The 20,445-nt window shown below is 37.2% G+C and overlaps 2 long non-coding RNA genes across 2 annotated transcripts in view; one reads left to right on the top strand and one right to left on the bottom strand.

The window, feature by feature from the left end:
* LOC143648527 (uncharacterized) overlaps positions 1 to 20,445 on the top strand; it is a 225,808-nt gene that overhangs the window by 189,875 nt on the left and 15,488 nt on the right. The window lies entirely within an intron of this gene.
* LOC143647976 (uncharacterized) lies at positions 1,638 to 7,002 on the bottom strand. The gene is made up of 4 exons (XR_013158296.1): positions 6,538 to 7,002; positions 4,605 to 4,710; positions 3,527 to 3,624; positions 1,638 to 1,760 (listed from the first exon to the last, which is right to left on the bottom strand). It is a non-coding gene; the product is annotated as an uncharacterized LOC143647976 (long non-coding RNA).

Raw genomic sequence — 20,445 nt, 5'->3', positions numbered from 1 at the left:
GTATAAAATATTGCATCATTATATTTTACTTCTGTTAATTTTTTTCAGCAGACTAAATTAAATATTCTTAAAGCTAATATTTATTTTACTATTATTGAACCCTCTCTAAATTTGTTAATTAGTATTGGGTTTCACTGAGATTGAGTTCAGAGTAATTGTTGCCATCCTATATTTAAAAAAAAAAACATTGAGTTTGTAGTAGTCAGGGGCACGTGAATTACTACAACAAAACCAGATAAAGTATAATGCATTTGAGGATGTGATACCTGTGTTTTACTAGAAAAACTAGTAGAATTTATTCATTTGGTTCTCTATTTACATGTGTTATATGGATGGCTCATAATTTATTTTAGTTATCCTGATGGCTCTGTAACTGCCTACTGCCATCTACTGGCATCTGCTGAGAACTGTCATGCTAATCTCTAGATTACAGTTACTGGTTTTCATGAGTTCAGAATCCCATAGCTTGAAAATTGATCCTCAGTAATTTATGATTTATAGTCCATTTATAATTCCACCTCATAGTGAAGCTGGAAATCAAAATTTTCCAGTGAATATCCCTTGGTTTATCATTGCTATGATTCTTGTATTCATGTCAAATATATGTTTTTTTTTTTTTTAAGTTTTATTTACTTACACCTTAGAATCCTTTCTAGAAATGTTGTTTTGTAGATAGGTACAAAATCAGGGCCCAAATCTGAATTTGAAGAAGGGAAGGAAAAAGGGTTAACAGTATTGAAACTAAAGTGTGTACAATTTCTCTAGCTAGGCTAAATTCACAAAAAATAGTGTCAGAAACAGGATCCTTTCCAAGACATTCACAACTAGATAGATGATAAAGCATTGTCATATTTCAAGGTCATATTTATACCCTAATAATAGTTATTATTACATATTAATAATATACTAGCCCATTTAATCCTACCAATAACCCTCCACTAAGTACTATTATTATCTCCATTTTACTGAGAAGAAGCAGGCAGAGAAAGTTAAATAGCATGACCAATATTATAAAGCAAGGAAACAGTAGAGCAGGGATTTGAACCCAGGCATTCTGGCTCAGAGTCCACGTTTAAGCCACTACACAACAAGGTCTGCAAATGTTTATTGACTTGGAATGAAATTGATAAGTCTAATGATTATTAATGTTATTGGATTTATGGGTTAAATATAAAGTTGAAATAAACAAAGTGATACTGATGTCTTAGAATCAAATATTACTGCAGGAAAATAAATTGTACTAGTCATCTGCTTAAGAAGTCTGGGAGCTGACAGTCTGAAACCCTTTTCTCATTTATATGCAGTTTGGGATAAAGGTAAAGAAAAACCATGGAAATATAGAGAATTTTGTTACAGGACTAACAAAATGTGGCATGCTTAGGAAAATTGAATAATGGAATAAAAATTAAAGTTCTAATAAATAAATGCTTTTAAAACAATCCTTTTTCATACTTTAAATGTGGCCTTAAACATAAGAATATTATATTTAACCCATGCTCATGTTGATAATCATTAAACTTCACAACTTTCTTATTAGAGTTTTGAAATTCAAAACAAAATATGTATTTACAGATTTCATGTTCCTTCTTGCCTACCCACAGGAGGGACCCAGTATCCTCTAATATTACTGGGGGGTAGGACAGAAGACCCAGATGTGAATATGGTCTTTCAGTCATTTTCCGTGGTCCTTTCTTCTCCGTATTTGACAATGCTTTGCAGTCTTTGGGTAGTTGCACACATATTTCCTCCAGCTTGTATGCCTTTCTCACCAGATCAGTAAAATTGTTTAAAAAAAAAGAGAAACAATTATAGACATTTCACTGTTAAGGCATTTTTTGAATTTTGTTCTATCCCATTTTCCTATAGAATTGTGTTTGCTATTGCTAAAATATTTTCATTGACCAAGAGAGAGATTATTTTGCTAAATTCATTCTGTGTTGTACTTCTGTAATCATAGAAGAATCAATGCTTTCTTTCTTTCTTTCTTTTTTTAATTTTTGGTGTGCCTTTGAGAGGTATTATTTAATCACTCATCGCTGTATACTCCCTATGTTCAACCTTTACCCCCACAAGAAAATAGCACAAAGTTCTATCTTGCTATTATATTGCACACCATGAGCACATTTATGCATACACCCATTGTATACAGAAGACCTTTTATCGGGAGAAATAGGTGGAATAGTTACTACTAAACAACATCTAAAAGATGTTCTTATTCCCTGTGTAATCTCCAGTGTAGTCTGAGGGTAAATAGTTGATATAAATGTTTAGAAATCATTTGCTTTAGTTGTTAAGTAACAGCAGCAACATATTAAAAAATGAATAATCTAGACAGTAAAGAAAGAGTAATAAATATACCACAGATGCAATTATTTTGAGGCAGTCACTTAAGGTCTTAATCTTAAACATCTTTTTTTTTAATTTTAATAATTGTAATAATAGTTCCAACAGTTTTGTATCCTGCAATTCCCAAGATGCTACTTGATTTTTATTATATTTTTCCCCTTGTTATATTAAGTTGAATAGCTATGTCATAATTTTTCTACCATTCCTCTAACAGGGACTATCAGTGTTAGTCACTATAAAATTCTTGAAGGATCCTCTGCATATATTTAGACTTTTCTATAATATGGATTAGATAAATTTCAGGAAATCTAATTATTAGGTCCAAACGATGTGCAACTATTCAAGCTTATTAATACATATTGTCAAAGTGCCATCTAGAATAGATTATTTTTAGTAGGCAAATCAGGCCATCTTCCTATCCATAATCCTGTAGTCAGACTTCTTTGATTGAATGTAGGATGGCTGCAAGCAGTGCCACGTTAACTGAAATTCCTCAACAAGCCATGTGTCAATGAACTGAGACTATCTTATTGGATTAATTGCTTAGAATTTCAACTTCTTTTTCTGAAAATAGGCATGGTTCTAATTTAAGGTGAATTAAAAAAAAATTGTATCTAGATAAAATTATCTTGGGGCCCAGGTACTTTGAGAACATCTAAATTATAAGTGTTTGACAGTTTTTCATGAAATTAATGCCTTGGGTATCAACAATGGGATGAGTTAATTCTACCAAAGAAAAACTGGCGTCACCCTTTTGTGATCACAAGTTGTAACCTCCCAGTGAAGGAGTTAATATTACTAAAAATAATAATATTATGCACAATAGCAACAACACTATTCATGATTGAATTGTGTCCCAAGACACTGTCCTAACACCCTGGATCCTTGGGTGTGAACCCGCTTGCAAATAGGACCTTTGAAGATGCTATTATTACCTAAGGTGTGCACTCACTTGTGATAGGACCTTCAAAGATCCTATTTGTGTGAGGGATGTGCTTTAATCCACATGATAGGAGTCCTTATAAACAGAAGAAACTCAGATTCAGTCAGTTAGTAGAAGCCAGAAGCCAGCGAAAAACAGAGAAGCAGACACAAGAGAGAGAAAGAGAAAAAGATCACTATGTGACAGAGAATTTCTAGACGGCCACAGACTCCATGAGAAAGGAAGCCCTGCCAATACCTCAATGCTGAACTTCCAGATTTCAGGGCAGTGCGATGGTGGCTCAGAGGTAGAATCCTCGCCTGCCGAGCCGGAGGCCTGGATTCGATTTCCGGTGCCTGCCCATGCAAATTAAAACACAAAACAAAACAAACCAAAAAACTATAAGACAATAAATTCTGGTTCTTAAGTCAACTAGTTTATGGTACTTATCATAGTATTCCTGGCAAACAAAGATATTAACATCAATTAATATTTATTTGGTGCTTAGAATAAGCTAGAATAATTATTAAGTTTTTTATGTGCATTATTTCATGCATTTCACAGCAGCCCCTGGTATAGTTATTATTATGATCATTTTTAAAGATGAAGAAAATGATTATTAAAATGGTCAAATAATGTGGGCTGTTTACATAGCTAGTAAGAGATCAAGCTTGAGTGAAAACCCTATGTCTGACTTCAGAGCCCATGTTCTTTTAATTTATTACGCTAAAAATTTACAAATTGGCTTCTGACAGGATCAGTGTAGTCTTGGGGGGGAAAGAGATCCCTATATATATAGGGACAGCTTTGCTGTCCCAAGACCAATCAAGATGACTTTCTGTTCAGTGAGGTTATGACTGAGGATAGTTCCTGGTTTTCATTCACATGGATTTTAGTTGGCTTATTCTCTCAATGTGGCACAGCCTTGTGAAGATCTAAGACCCTAATTCCTTACATGCCTAGCAAACAATCAATGTACATCTTTGGAGCCAGCTCATTCCTGAACTGATGTGCTGATAATTTGGATGGGTGCGGGGATTGATCTCATGGAATAGTGTCGGCCCATGCGTTATCAAAAGCTGATTATGGGATTTTTCTGCTTCATAATGAATGATGAGTAACAGAGAGTAACATTAGAGGCCTTAAATGGAATCCCTACATGCTATTTTTTGGTCAACCAGTAGTCCTGAAAAGTAAATTTGTGGTTCAGATGTTTTTAAGAACCCTATTTTAGCAGAAAACTGGATTTTTAATGAAAATTCTTATGGTTAAAAATCTCAATTCTTTAGAATTTTAAGATCTTAACATTAAGAACAGCAGCTTTGCATTAACTTACTTCTCAGAAATGAAATGAAGGAGGCAGTTATGGTCTGTTTCATCCCAAACCTCAGACATTAGCATTTCTGCTTCAAATAATTCCCCCTTCTCTTGTTTATCAGACACTAATTAGAAGAAAAAAATAAGAATGTGACAGTGGCAGAGGAGGGCAATTCAGATCCACTTTGTGTAATATAATTGCTAGTTCTGCTTTTTTCATTCCTTGCATTTTAATTATCTGAAGAGTTTTCATCCTCATCCTCACAGAAGTTCCCTCAATAGACTTTGCAGGTTAAGACTTTCATCTCCAGGTGCTTGTTGCATAAAACTTATATAAAAATAGAACACTCCATAGGATTATTGCAAGATGCAAGTAAAATCACATATGTAAAGTGTTTAGCAGATTCAATGTGATTATTTTATCTTTAATATTGGTATAACTAGCATTGCTCCAGAAAATTTTAAATATTTTAAACAACTTTCAGTTGTTCTCTACCAGGAGGCTCTTCCTAGCATTAGTTGTGAGCAGCAGCTCTAGGGCAATTCATTGCTTCTGTTCCCGTCTCTTTGATTTCAGCCATATGACTGTCTTCATGTACCTCAGTTTCAGGTGCATGGAGACATTCATGTGGCTGAATTAAAAGGATCCTTTTCAGGATGACAGCCTACCTCTTCGCAATGTTCCTTAGATATCCCAAAGTTGGATTTGACTTCAGTTTACCATGCAGATTTTAAACGAGGCCATCCCAAATGCCTTCCAATTTGTTGGAAACTTATGCACAAAGTTTGACATAGATGTTATTGCTCAGCTATCTGTTTTTCCTTCATTTTTATTTGAAATGATTTCAAACTTGCTGGACAATTGCACAAAGAATACCAACACCATACAGAGAACTCCAACGTACCCCCAAATGCTCAGATCCACCAATTTTACCATTTTGCCACATTAGCTGCATCATTCTCTCTATCCACCTATTTTTCTATTTTCTAAATATTTGAGAGTAAGCTATATACATCATACTCCCTGATCTCTTAGAATTTTCATATAACTTTCCTAAGAGCAAGCATATTCATGTGTATATCCACCTGAAATGCAATTATCAAGTTCAAGAAATGTAACAATGACAGGAAGTTTAAAGTTCCCATTACGTCCTTTTGCACATTTTCTCTTCCATTATTAGGCCCAATCCAATATCATGCATTACCCTAGTTATTATTGTTTCTTTAATCTTTCTCTTTTTTAAAATTATAGAAACATATTTACAACATGTATTTTCCATCTGAGATTCTACCAAGCATGCAATTCAGTGGAATTAATGATACTTATAATACCGTGCTAAGTACACCACCATCCATTACCAGAACTTTCCTATCATACCCAAATGAAATCCTGCACCCTCTGTGCATTAATTTGGGAAGTTTTTCACCATTATTCCTTTAAATATTCTTTCCATCCCTTTCTATTTTTCATCCTCTAGGACTCTCACAATGTGTATATTGGCATAGTTTGATGGTCTCCCTTAGGATTCTCAGGCTCTATATACTTTTCATCATTCTTTTTAAATCTTTTTCCTATTCAAACTGAGTAATTTCAACTGTTTTATCTTCAAGTTCACTGATTCTTTCTTCTGACAGCGCCAATCTGCTAATGAACCCTCTAGAGAATTTTTTATTTTTGTCAATATGATCTTCAGTTCTGTTTGGTTCCTTTACATAATTTCTCTCTCTTGACATTCTCTTTGTGTTCATCTATCATTTTCTTGATTTCCTGTAGTTCTTTGTCCATGTTTTCCTTTAGGTATTTGAGTATATTTGGGACTGTGTTAGTTTGCAAGCTGCTGGAATATACCAGACATACCAGAACTAGACTAGCTTTTAAAAGGGTGAATTTAGTAAGTTTACAGTTCTAAGGAAGTAAAAGTGTCCAAATTAAAGCACCAAAAAGAGGTTACCTTCATTCAAGAAAGGCTGATACTGTCCGGAACACCTCTGTCAGCTGAGTAGTCATGTGGCTGGTATCTGCTAGTCCCTTGCTCCTGGGCTCTGTTGCTTTCAGCCTCTGTTCCTGTGGGGGTTCCTCACTTTGCTTCTCTGGGACTGGCTCTCATCTCTTGGCTTCCCTTGGGTCTCTCCAAGTTCTGGTTTGCTTAACATCTCATGACAACATCTGCTGGGCTCCGTGCATCTCCAAACATTTGTGTTTTCGTTCTCTGCATGCCCACATCTCTGTCAGCTCTGCTGTGAAGTTTCTTTCAGCTCTGAGGCTTCTATAGTTTCTCTAGGCTCTGTAATTTCTGAGGTTTCTTCAAAATCTTTCCTTTTATAAAGATTCTAGGAGACTAATCAAGACCCATCTGGAATGAGTGGAGTTGCATCTCCATCTAATCCAAAGTTAACAACTACATTGGGTGTGTCACATCTCCATGGAGACAATCTAATCAAAACATTCCAACTTATATTATTAAATCAGGACTAAAAGAACTGGCTGCTTCCACAAGATGCAATCAGGATTAAAACATGGCTTTTCTGGGATACATAATATCTTCAAACTGGCACAGGGACTGAATTCTGAAAGTTTTTTTCTGGTCTATCCTAGCTCTGGTCTTCCAAACTGACGGGGTTTAATTCTTTATTCTGCTCCTTTGCACAAGCCATCATTTTCTATTTCTTAATGTGTTTTGTAATTCTTTGTTCCAACCTGGACATTTTTTTTTTTTTTTTTTTTTTTTTTTTTGCATGGACAGGCACTGGGATTAGAACCTGGGTTTCTGGCATGGCAGGTGAGAATTCTGCCACAAAGCCATCATTGTACCACCCTGGGTTTTGATATTTTAATGTGTTATCTCTGAAATTTAGACCCTGAGGCATCTGTTCCTTAAGCATGCATCTAGCTAGTATTATGACAGAGATTTCCTTGAATATCAGAAGCTAACCAAAAAAAGATAGACAGATGGACAAAAAAGAAAGTGGGAGACAAAAAGAAAGAGAGAAAGAAAGAGAAAATAAAATGTATTTCTAAGTCTTGCAGATTGGCCCGTGTAAATGTTCTCCTACAGAACTTGGTTGTTCTAACAATAAATTTAGAGAATAGTCTAAGGCAAAAGTACGGGGTCTCCCAGTCTTTTCTGCATGTACATCTTGCCTTGAGTACGTGTATGTGACCATAGGAATTCCTCCTTTTACACAGATCTGAATGTCCTCTCTTCCCTAGGTTCTGTACCCAGTATTTATGTCCCACAGCCAGGAAACCTTGCTCCAGGCAACTGCAAGTTGACTGTTTTCCTGCAGTATTCATTAGGAGAGTTCTGTGAGCTGTCCTCTACATGCAGAGGAAATTCTGAGATGCAAGCCTGCCATGTGTGTCCTGGATCAGTCCTTTAGGCTTCCACCAGAGAGACTGGCACACACATACATACTCCCAGCATGTGCTTGAGGGTCTCCCTGCTTTCTCTGGAACCAGCATCAGGGATCCACAATGGGAGTGCTGAGCCAGTGAGGGGAAATGGGAGAGAAAGGAGACGAGGCCAGCCAACGCTCCACTAGGAGATTTTCCTACTGTTTGTAAACTGCCTTATTTGTTGATTCAGCGCTTACGCTATTATTGCAACATGGTAGCTCTTTTCTGGAGCTTTGGAAAAGATAGTTCTGTCTGCTCTTGTTTGTTCCTTATAGTTTCTGTTGGAGGTTAGAACTGTGGAGCAACTCTTGATGACAAGAATTCCTATAATATGGACATTTTAAAACTCATGTATTTCTTTCCCTCCTAAATGAGACTGCTGTTAACTGGTTTTAATCAAGGTCCCACAGATAAATAAAGTCAGAACCAGGCCTAGATTTTGGAGAGGTAGAATAGCATTTTTGATGAAAGCAAGGACTCTGAGCTGACAGTTTTGGTTAAATCCTCACTCTGCCCCATATTCTTATGTGACTTAGAGCAAGCTACACAACATTCCTGCATCTATATCTTCCACACATAATAAAACATAGTACCTCTTAGTGGTATTGCCAGGATTAAATAAGGAAATTCCATGAATATGTAGGACAGTGCCTGGTGCATTGTTAGCAATAGGTGAGTGTTTGCTTTGTATCTGACTACCAATTCACCAATGCTTCCATTTCCCTCTCTCTATAGACATTCTCAATGGAATCCTCAGTCAAAGGGATAGAACGAATTATCACGTATAACTCTATTCCAAGCACTCTGCTAGACCCATTATAAATATTGTTACACCAATACTTACATTTCCCTCTCTCTGTAGATGTTCTCAATGGAATCCTCAGTCAAAAAGATAGAATGAATTATCACATATAACTCTATTCCAAGCACCCTGCTTGACTCATTGTATATATTGCTACACCGAATATTAGCAAACCTCAAAGGTATTAATGTACCTATAGAAACTCTGCACTTGCTTTTGCCCAAGGCCTCAAAGCCCACTGTAGTGGCCGTCCTACTCAGTGCAGCATAGTGTCCAGGGAGTGGGGTATCTGGACCCCTCTGTTCCCATCCCTCTGCCAGGTGTCCTGACTCCCAGTGCCAGCAGAGTCCAACCTCCCTGGAACCATCCTGGTGTCTATATGGTTCAACACCTCTTCTAGGGACTGTTGAGCATCAGCATTAGGTGCCTTATCACAGCCATTTGTTGATCCTGCAGTGCCAGTGTTTTTTTTACCAAAGGTGACCCAAAAGGTTCTTGCATTCCACACTGGGCTTCTTATCCATTTAAAGTTTGAGAGTAGATTGAGATTCTTTAAAATAGTTTTGTAATTGTCATACACTTACTAGCCTGAAGTTTCTATTGTTTCATGTGTCTGAATGCGTGTTTGCAAACACAGCCACTTTTCTCATGTTTAATTCTGATGATTCTCTTTTTTTTCCTTTTACTTATGGATTTTCAGAACATTTAAAAAGCAGAAATTTCTGTTTTGGATATTAAAGTTTTACATGAAGAAATCACCCTAGCTTGTAGGTTTCTCCTATAAGATGCCCAGTCATATGTTAACACTCAAAAAATTAAAAAGAGATAGGTTATGAGATATTCTGGGCTAATTAAATACTTTAATGCTATGTTTAGAAACTAGTTCATTGCAATTTTTAAGTAATTGGCTAAAAATCAAAAAAGTAGTAATAATAATAGTAATAAAATAGTATAGAGTAGAAACATAGATAGGTGGCTAATAATGTTGGGATGAATTCTTACAGTATACAGAGAAGCTGCATTAGTATCTAATATCACAGTACATTTCAGGTGTATTATAATCCATTCTGGAAAACAGCTTATTCAAAGTTTCATTTTTCATGAGGATAATGACATACAAAAATGTCCTAGTCCATTATAATGGATATTTCAGCAAACAATAGAGTTGAAAAAAATAATTAGAATGAATTGGTCTGAGTATGGGCATAACCCTTCTGAGTATATATAAAACATGTTTAACTCAACTAGAATAAAAGCTATATAGTAATTATAGATTGTTTATAGTTACTTTTCCAAAAAAGATGTTCTAGGATACCACCTTCAAAAATATCTATGTGGAAGCCATGGAAAATCAAACAGTAGTGATGAATACTTTATATTTATGTTAACTAGTCTAACTGGCAAGCTATATAGCAATAGCATGTCTGTTCTTACTTCATGTGAAATTGTGTTCTCTAGTGTAATGGTTAGGTTCAAGTGTCAACTTTGTCAGGTGATGGTGCCCAGTTGTCTGGTCAGGTAAGCACTGGCCTAACCATTACTGTGAAGACATTTCATGGACTTAAATCATCAGTTAGTTGATTGCATCTATGATTGATTACATCTACGGTCAACTAAGGGCAGTGTCTTCAGCAGTGAGAGCCATTTAATCCAATCAGTTGAAGGCTTTTAAGGGAGAGGTGATAACTCCATCACTCAGAAGATAGAACTTCCATCTCTGCTTCACCCAGTCATCCTCTTCTGAGGAATTAATCAAAGTCCTTCATCAGAGTTCCTAGCTCGTGGCCTGCTCTATGGCATTTGGACTCCTGGATCCCCACAGTTGTATGAATCTCTTTTGTAAAATCCTATACCTTTTACAGATATCTCCTGTTGGTTCTGTTTCCCTAGGATCCTGACTAACACAGTTTGGTATTGAGAGTGGTTCTTGAGAGACAAAATTTTAAAAATGAATTTTTGTGATGGTGGCTCTATGGCAGAATTATTCCCTGCCATGCCGGAGACCTGGGTTCAATTTCCAGTGCCTGCCTATGCAAAAAATTTAAAAATAAATAAATTGTAAAATGTTTTTTTACAATTCATTTTCTATTCTGATTAGCTCCAAAGGCAATAATTGCTCTATTTCCAATAAAAAAGATGGCACTGATGGTCCATGGTGTGAACTGGAAATAGAGGTACGCAAAATATCCCCATTTGATTCTGCTAGTTTTATGCGAATATGAGGCAAGGCTCTGGGTGATAATGGTTTGACATCTTAACAGAGTTTTGTGTAGTTAAAAGGAGTAATGATGTTGGCTGGTTGCCCGTAGACATGCTAGATACAGTTATTAAAGAAAGGAATGAGCTGAAGGCTTCAAATTTGCAACTTCAGCATCATGTAAAATTATATAAAAGTTTGTGTGTGCCTTGAAATAAAATTTTATTTCCTACTGTCACAGACTTGGAGATCTCTGAAAACCGAACCAAAGTCTCATTGTGAGTAGCGGATTTACAATGTAAACTAAATTTTCAACTTTGCAGGGTGTGTGCTATTAAAGTGAGGGTATTGATTGGAAAGTTATAGGATCCTGAAAACTCGAATGGGGACACATGGGTGGATAATGATGGCAGTGGGGACAATGAAACTCTGGATTCTGCTGAGTCTTTGCTAGATAGACCTGTAATGGTCTGCCCTGAGGAAATAGCCATCCCACCTCCCGTTGCTCTGAGGAAAGAGTTACCCACTCTCCAGCCTGCCCCTAGGAGACAGCCTCCCAACCTTCCATTCCCAGAGGAGTCTGCATTCCAACTCCCCCCTGAAGAGATTAATCCTTCAGGCACTGTAACCCCCTCCCCCTGAAGAAACAGCCCTTACTGTTCTCTCTGAAGACATTAATCCTGTTTCATTAGATGAAATGCAACAGAATGCCCTGGGGTAATTGGCTTGAAAGACACTCTAATTCTTTTCATGACCCACTCCCACCACTCCTCTTTTCTTCAAGACCTATAACTAGACTAAAATCCAAACGGGCCCTGACAGGTGAGATACAAAGTGTGACCCATGAGAAAGTACAGTATATTCCAAAAGAACTGCATGAGTTTTCCAATTTATGTAGGCATAAATCAGTGAATGTGTATAGAAATGGATATTAAGGGTGTGGGATAATGATGGAATTAACATAAAGTTGGATCAGACTGAATTTATTGATATGGGTCAATTTAGCAGAGATTCTACATTCAGTGTTGTAATTCAAGGAGCAAGAAAGGGTGTTAACAGTTTGTGTGGGTAGTTGCTTGAAACTTGGATCAAAAGATGGCCAACATTACCTGAAGTCAAAATGCCAGAACTGCCATGGTATAATGTAAATGGGGGAGCCAAAGCTTAGAGAGATTTGGGTGTCAAAGTGAATTTATCATGGAAGATTTGCTCAAGCACCCCAGGAATTTTCAGAGAACACCTCTCACCAGGACTGTGAGGAATGAATTTATGAGACTAGTTTCATCATCCCTGAAGAGTGCTATAGTTTTTCTTCTCTGTAAGTCACATATTACTCTGGGAGCTGCTGTCACTAAGCTGGAATCCTTAAATGCAATGGGGATGATTAGATCCTGAGTTAGCTGAAGACACGTGACAGCTCTTAATTGCCAAAGCCAAGGTGGGTATGCATATCATAATGGAAAACAGACTGAAAGCAGCAGATGAATTAGAATCTGATTCATCTGATTCATAGGGACTTATGGCATTGGCTGATAGTTCATGGACTATCTAGAAATAAAATAGATAGGCAGTCTATTAAATTCTTCTTTGATCTGTATAAGCAGAAGAGTACTAGGTCAAGCAAACATAAATTTAACTTGAATTACAAAAAAGGGAGTCAAGGTTCCTGAATCAATTTCCTGAATTGAGACATTTTATAGACCCAGAGTCCCTTAAATGAGGGGAAAGCCAGATACCCTTGAGAAAAGAGCCTGTTACACTGCCAAAAATTTACACTGTTAATCTTCCTCTCAGCCTTCCAAAAGGAGACCTACAACATTTACCAGGTTAACTGTGCATTGAAGTAAAGGAAATGATCAGATATTTCAGGGATATATTAGTCACTGGCTTGGAAGTGACATTAATTCCAAAATGTCACTCTGGTACACCAGTCAGAATAGGGGCTTATAAAGGTCAGGTGATTGATGGAGTTTTAGCTCAGGTCCATCTTACAGTATATTGAGAGGGTCTCCAGATATATTCCATCATTATTTTCCCAGTTCTGAAATGCATAATTGGCTAGACATATTCAATAACTAGCAGAATCCTGACATTTGTTCCCAGACTTGTGCAGTGAGGGCTATTATGGTAGGAAAGGTCAAGTGGAAGCCACTAGAACTGCCCCTACCTAGCAAAATATAGTAAATCAGAAGCAATACTAGATTCCTAGAAGGATTTCAGAGATTACTGTCAATCTTAAGAACTTGGAGCATCCAGGAATGTTGATTCTCACCACATTCAGTTCTCCTATTTGGCCTGTGTGGAAAATAGATGGGTCTTGGAGGATGGCAGTGGATTATTGTAAGTGTATCTTAACTAGGTGGTGACTCCAATTGCTGCTGCTTTTCCAAATGTGATAGCATTGCTTGAGCAAATCAATGCATCGTCTGGTACCTGATATGCAGCTGCTGATCTGGTAAATTATTTTTCTCAATAGCTGTAAGTAATGACCACCAGAAGTAATTTGCTTTCAGCTGGTAAAGCCAGCAGTATACCTTCACTGTCTTACTTCAGAGGTATATCAATGCTCTAGCCCCATGTCCTAATCTTGTCCTGAGGGAACTTGATCATTTCTACCTCCCAGAGGACATTACACTGATTCATTATATTGATATTATCATGTTGATTGGACCTAGTGAACAAGAAGTAGAAATTACTCTAGACTTATTGGTAAGGCATTTGCATTCCAGAGGAAAGGAGATAAATCCGGCAAAAATACAAAGGCCTCTGCCTCAGTGAAATTTCTAGGTGTCCAGTGGTATGAGGCATGTTGAGATATCCCTTCTAAGGTGAAGCTGTTGAATCTGGCCCCTCCTATGACCAAGAAAGAGGCACAATGCCTAGTTGGGCTGTTTGGATTTAGGATACAACATATTCTTCATATGTGTGTACTACTCCAGCCCATTTACTGAGTGACCAGAAAAACTGCTGGTGAGTGAGGGCTGGAACAAAGAGAAGGCCCTGCAACAGGTCCAGGCTGCTGTGCAAAGCTGCTCTGCTACTTTGAACATATGACCAGCAGATCCAATGTTGCCATAAGTTTCAATGGTAAATAGAGATGCTGTCTGGAGCCAATGTCTGATGCGTATAGGAGAATCACAACACGGGCCCTTAGGATTTTGGAGTAAAGCCTTACTATCCTCTGCAGATAACTACTTCCCTTTTGAGAAATAACTTTTGACCTGCTACTGGGCTTTAATAGAGACTGAATACTTAACTATGGGCCACCAAGTTACCATGAAAGCAGAGTTGCCTATTATGAGCTGGATGTTGTCTAACTCACCAAGCCATAGAGTTGGGTATGCACAGCAGTGCCCCATTTAAATTGGAAATGGTTTGTATGAGATAGGGCTAAAGCAAGTCCTGAAGGCACAAGTGACATGAGGAAGTGGCCCAAATGTCCATGACCTCCACTCCTGCCACATTACATTCTCTTTCCCAGCCCAGAGCTATGGCCTTTGTGGAATTCTTTACAACCAGTTGAATGAGGAAGAGAAAACTTGGGCCTGCTTTACAGATGGTTCTTCATGATATGCAGGTACCACACAAAACTAGGCAGCTGCAGCACTGCAGCCCCTTTCTGGGATGTCCCTGAAGGACAATGGTGAGGGGAAATCCTCCCTGTGGGTGGAATGTCAAGCGTGGCACCTGGTTGTTCATTTTGCTTGTAAGGAAATCTGGCCAAAGGTATGTTTATACACTGACTCATGGACTGTTGCTGATGGTTTGGCTGAATGGTCAGGGAGTTGGAAGGAACATGATTGGAAAATTGGCAACAAAGAGGTCTAGAGAAGAGGTATCTTTCTGGGTGGGCAAAAAACATGAAGATATTTGTGTGAAGTCACCAGAGGATGACTTCAGCATAGGAAGGTTTTGATAATCAAATGGATAAAGATGACCCGTTCCATGATTATCAGTCAGCCTCTTTCCCCACCCACTCCTGTCATTGTCCAATGGGCTCATGAACAAAGTGGTCATGGTGGTAGGAATGGACATTGTGCATGGGCTCAGCAACATGGATTTTCACTCATCAAGTCCCACCAGGCTTCAGCCACTGCTGAGTGCCCAATATGCCAGGAGCAGAGACTCACACTCAGTCCCTGATATAGCACCATTCCCTGAGGTGATCAGTCTCCTACCTGGTGACAGATTGATTACATTGGACCACTTCCAGCATAGAAGGGGCAGCAATTTGTTCTAATTGGAATAGACACATACTCTGGATATGGGTTTGCTGTCCCTGCATGCAATGCTTCTGCCAAAACTGCCATCTTGGACTTACAGAATGTCTTATACACCATCATTGTTTTCATGCAGCATTGCTTCTGATCAAGGGATCTACTTCACAGCAAATGAAGTGCAAGAATGGGCACAATTCTCATGCAATTCTCTGGTCTTACTCTGTTCCCTATCATCCTGAAGTAGCTGGATTAACAGAAGGGTGGAATGACCTTTTGAAGACTCAGTTATGGTGCCAACTGAGTAGCAATACCTTGCAGGGTTGGGGCAGTGTTCTCCAGGAGGCTATGTATGTACTGAATCAGCATCTACTCTATCATGCTATTTCTCCTATAGCCAAGATCAGTGTCCAGGAATAAAGGGGTGGAAATGGGAGTGGTACTGCTCACTAGTAGGTGTTACTCACTAGCACCCCTGGTGATCCACTAAAAAATTTTTTTGCTACATGTCCCTGAAAACTTAAGCTCTGCTGGTCTACAGGTCTTAGTTCCTAAAGAAAGAGTGCTTCCATCAGGAGATACAACAATGATTCCATTGAGCTGGAAGTTAAAACTACCAACTGGCCACTTTGGTCTTCTCATGTGTCTGAATCAACAGAGAAGGAAGGGGATTACTGTACTTGCTGGACTGATTTATCCTGACTATCAAGGTGAATTAAGAATGCAACTACACAATGGAGCTAAAGAAGAATTTTCCTGGAATACAAGACATTCCCTAGGGTGTCTTTTAGTACTACCATGTCTTGTGATTAAAGTCAATGGAAAACTGCAACAACCCAATCCAGGCAGGTCTACCAATGGCCAAGAAACTTCAGGGATGAAGATTTGGGTCACTCCACCAGGCAAAGAATCATGGCCAGGTGAGATGCTTGCTGAGGGTAAAGGGAACATGGAATTGGCTGTGGAAGAAGGTAGTGATGAATATGAGCTACGATCATGTGACCAGTTACAGAAACAAAGACTGTGATGGTATAAATATTTCTTCCTTGCTTTGTTATGAGTACAATTGTATTTGTACATAAAGCAAATGTCTTTGTTTTCTTCTTTATCTTATTCCCTTACTATATGATATAAGTTGCATTTTTCATGTTGTAGTATTTAAGTTTTAGGACATCAAGTTTAACAGTGAATATTACCCAAATGCTTGCACCCTATTCTAGAGTGATTTAGTGTGTTTCTGGTTGTACACAGGACAGTTGTGTATTGATAGGTGGAAACATATGTCTATTATTGTTTTCTATCTAGAGATTGTGTGGTTTAAGGTAATATGTGTAGCTGCCAAGTTGACAAGGGGTGGCCTGTGATGGTTAGTTTCATGTGTCAGCTTGGCCAGATCATGGTACCCAGTTGTCTGGTCAAGCAAGCACTGGCCTAACCATTTACTGTGAGGGCATTTTGTGGGCTGAAATCATTAATCAGTTGATTGTATCTATGGCTGATTATATCTATGGTCAAAAAAGGGCAGTGCCTTCCACAATGAGAGATATTTGATCCAATCAGTTGAAGGCTTTTTTAAAGGACTTCAGCAGTCAGAAGAGTGAACTTTTGTCTCTACTTCTGCCAACCAACCTCTCCTGCAGAATTTATCATCGACTTTCATCAGGGTTTCCAGCTTGCAGTCTGCCCTATGCAATTTGGACTCATCTAACCCCACAGTTACATGAAACACTTTAATAAAATCTCATACTATTTACAGTCATCTCCTGTTGGTTCTACTTCCCTAGAGTACCCTGACTAATACATATAGTTAAAGCATTTTGTTTCCCTCTTCTAATACTTTCCTAATAGTCCCATTTGATTGAAGTATAGACGCTGCAATGCATTTTGAGATTCAGTAATGAACAAGTTATATGTTCTCTTCCCTTCTGAAACTTACATTGTTCCGGGGAAGAGGGATGTCAGAGAAAGAACTCAAGCAAGTTTTAAATGATTAAAGGTACGACAAGCATTTTATAAATTTCCTAGATAAATTTCATTGAAAAGAGAAGAAATTGACCAACTGACAGTGGCCAGGGAGAGTTCTGTAATACGTCAAAGAAGAGTGGTAAGAAAGAGCACAAATGTTGCTTCCAATAACAATAAATAAATAAGTAATGGACCATGTTCTTCCTCACATTCTATCTACTGAGAGACAAATAGAGAAAGGGAGTAACAGAGAGAGAAAGAGAGAATACTTCAACTACAGTTAAAGTGGTATGCTACTTGGAGACTTAGTCCCACAAACTTTCTCAGTAATTTGTAGCAGCAGTCCCCAAATGATAAGTACCCCTGTGTAAATGAGGGGAGTAATGCTCCCCAAAGTTCACAGTGGTTCATTAGAAAATTATGGTCAATATGGGCCTTTAAGATCTGTATCAGAATCCTCCTTTCTGTTTTAGTGTGGGGAGAGAACACTATAGCTTAAAAGCCCCTTCTGATACTTACCCATGAAAGGAAATGTGCTATTTCCCCAAATAAATAAGACTTTTAAAATCTGATGGAAATGAGGTTGCCTGTCCCTTTCCCCTTTTGGATATGGATGGTGGTGATGGTAGCACATCATTGTGAATATAACTAACAATATATTAGGATGGAGTTTAAAGGGGGCATTTTAAGGTGTATATATGTTACCAGGAAAAACTTTTTTAAAAAAGAAAGACTTTGCAGTGAAAAAGAATGGTAAAACCTGAAAACAGCAAGGATTGTGGTGGAACCTCTCTCATTGCTGGATCACACTAGGTCCAGGGAGTCATGTAATACATGATGAAATTGTAGCAAGAAAGGAATGATTTCATTTATTCCTCTCTAGGAAGATTATTTACCCATTTATCTTAAATTTTCTCACATATGATTACATGTATTTCTGTAAAGTGAAAATCTTTTCTAGTCTTAGGACAATTCATGATTCATTTAAAATGATCTCAAGTGAAAATGTTATTACCATGAGTACTGCTAGTACTATTAATAATAGTAGTATTATCAAACTAGGAACTGTTTGATAATGCTTCCAGTAAAAATACTGAAAGTTTTGTGCCAATTTCTGTATGAGGTAAAGAATGCTAGGATTCTTTGCCCCTTCCAATTATAAGGCAGATGCTATACAAGTTGGTTTGTTGATTCTTCAGAAAGCTAAGTATAGAATTATAAAACCTGGCAATCTGCTACTAGGTATAGACCCCAAAGAATTGCAAGCAGGGACTTGAGCAGCTATTGGCATGCAGATGTTCGTAACGACATTATTCACAATTGCCAAAAGATTGAAGCAACCCAAGTGTCCACCAACCACTTAATGCATAAACAAAATGCGATATATACATACCATGGAATATTTCTCAGCATTAAAATAGAATGTAGTTCTGATTTATGCGACAGCATGGGTGAACCTTCAAGATCTCATGTTGAGTGAAATAAGGCAAACAGGAAAGGGAAAATATTGTACAATCTCACTGATATGAAATAATTAAAATACGCATACTCATAGAATCATAATCTAGGATATACGTAACCAGGAGTTGGGTTAGGAGTAAGGAATGTGGCGTTAATGCTTAAATTGCACAGAATTTCCACTTGGTTTGATTGTAAAGTTTTGGAAATGGATGGTGGTAACATTGCGAATACAATTAACCATACCAAATTATATATTAGAATGGAATTTAAAGGGGAGATTTAAGTTGTACATATGTAACCAGAATTAACATTTAAGAAACAAACAGGCCTGCACAACACAATCAACCCTATTCTAAATAATCAATTATAGTTAATAGTATCATTGTAAAAAATGTTCTTTCATGAATTATAAGAAGTGTTCCATGTTAGTGCAGGATATTAATAGGAGAATAGTATGAGGGAAAAATAAAGTATGTAGGACAAAACTGTCTTGGTTAGCACAATTTTTGCAGAGCAAATCATCTTGATATATGGAAAATGAAGGAGAATCTCCAAATGCTTTTTTGAGCAACTGCTCCTGGGAAATGGATGTAATATGGGGCTGCAAAGGCTACAGTAAAAAAAAAAAAGTATATTGTTTCTCATGTACCCTGAACAAAATGAACCCTATTACATTCTTTATGTAGGAGAACTTTTTTCATTCATAAATAAATAGCACTTACAACATTGCCTTTCTCAACTAATAGGTGAATTTGCTGGGTCAAATGATTTAGATATTGCACCATTATAATGGCTTGTTTGCTCTTCAATTCAAACAAAAGCAATAGATAAAACATTAGTTTCGCTGTGAATAGCTTTCAAAAAATATTTTTGAATATAGCTCATTTAGTTAACAAGAATCTCTTGATCTTCATGGCCAGAATACCAAGAAGATAACAGACATACCTAAATGTGCCTACTGACTTCTCCAAATTACTGGAGGTTAAGATCAACTTTATAGGTTAATTAACTTGTATACTGGTTAGCAGTCCAAAAGAATACTGAAAGTTTCATATAATCATTGAGTTATGATCATTCCCATAAATGCAGAGGCAAATTTAGAGTTAATTTTCTAACAAGCAGAGTTGTACTTTTAACATTTCTGAAATGTCATATTATCATAGAAGAAAAATGACATTCAAAATAGAGCCAACTTTATGTTACAGTAGTACACTCTCTGAGCATCATGAATAGATATCAGTCATAGAGTGTTAGAACAGAAGGGGTTTTTAAAGACCAGGTATGTCTTACCTTTTTTCATTTCTTTTTTTAATGTTGATGTTGATCATTGTCAAATCTTCTCATCACTAGTTCTTCCTTGCCAAAGATTGTTAAGTGGTGAGACAAGATTCAAACTTACGTTTGCAGAATTCCATAGTACTTGTTTATTCTAGTGTATAATCTGCTTCTCCAGACATTAAATCCATGATCTATTTAAAAAACATAATTCAATTAGCCCTATGGGATATTTTATATGGTTTAAAATAATCCTATTATTTTAATACATATTTAAATGCATTTTATTATTTTAATGCATGTCATGTATTAGATATATAGGATGTACTCTTTAAATACTGGTCAGATGATTAAATATCTCTATTCTTTAATCATGTAATTGTGGGTACAGCACACAAGGAAATTGGCACACAAACAAAATCTGCCCCCTCTTTTGAACCCCTAAGAACCTTTATAATACTTATTCTAGTGTATGTGAGTGTTGTGTGAAAAATCTTTCTACAGGTATACTACCCTGTTTATAAATAAAAAAAAAATTATGTACAT

The sequence above is a fragment of the Tamandua tetradactyla genome, chromosome 10, assembly GCF_023851605.1.
Source record: "Tamandua tetradactyla isolate mTamTet1 chromosome 10, mTamTet1.pri, whole genome shotgun sequence".
NCBI classification, from domain to species: Eukaryota; Metazoa; Chordata; class Mammalia; order Pilosa; family Myrmecophagidae; genus Tamandua; species Tamandua tetradactyla.
Note: the sequence above shows the minus strand (reverse complement) of the source record. Positions and strands in the feature narration are given on the sequence as shown.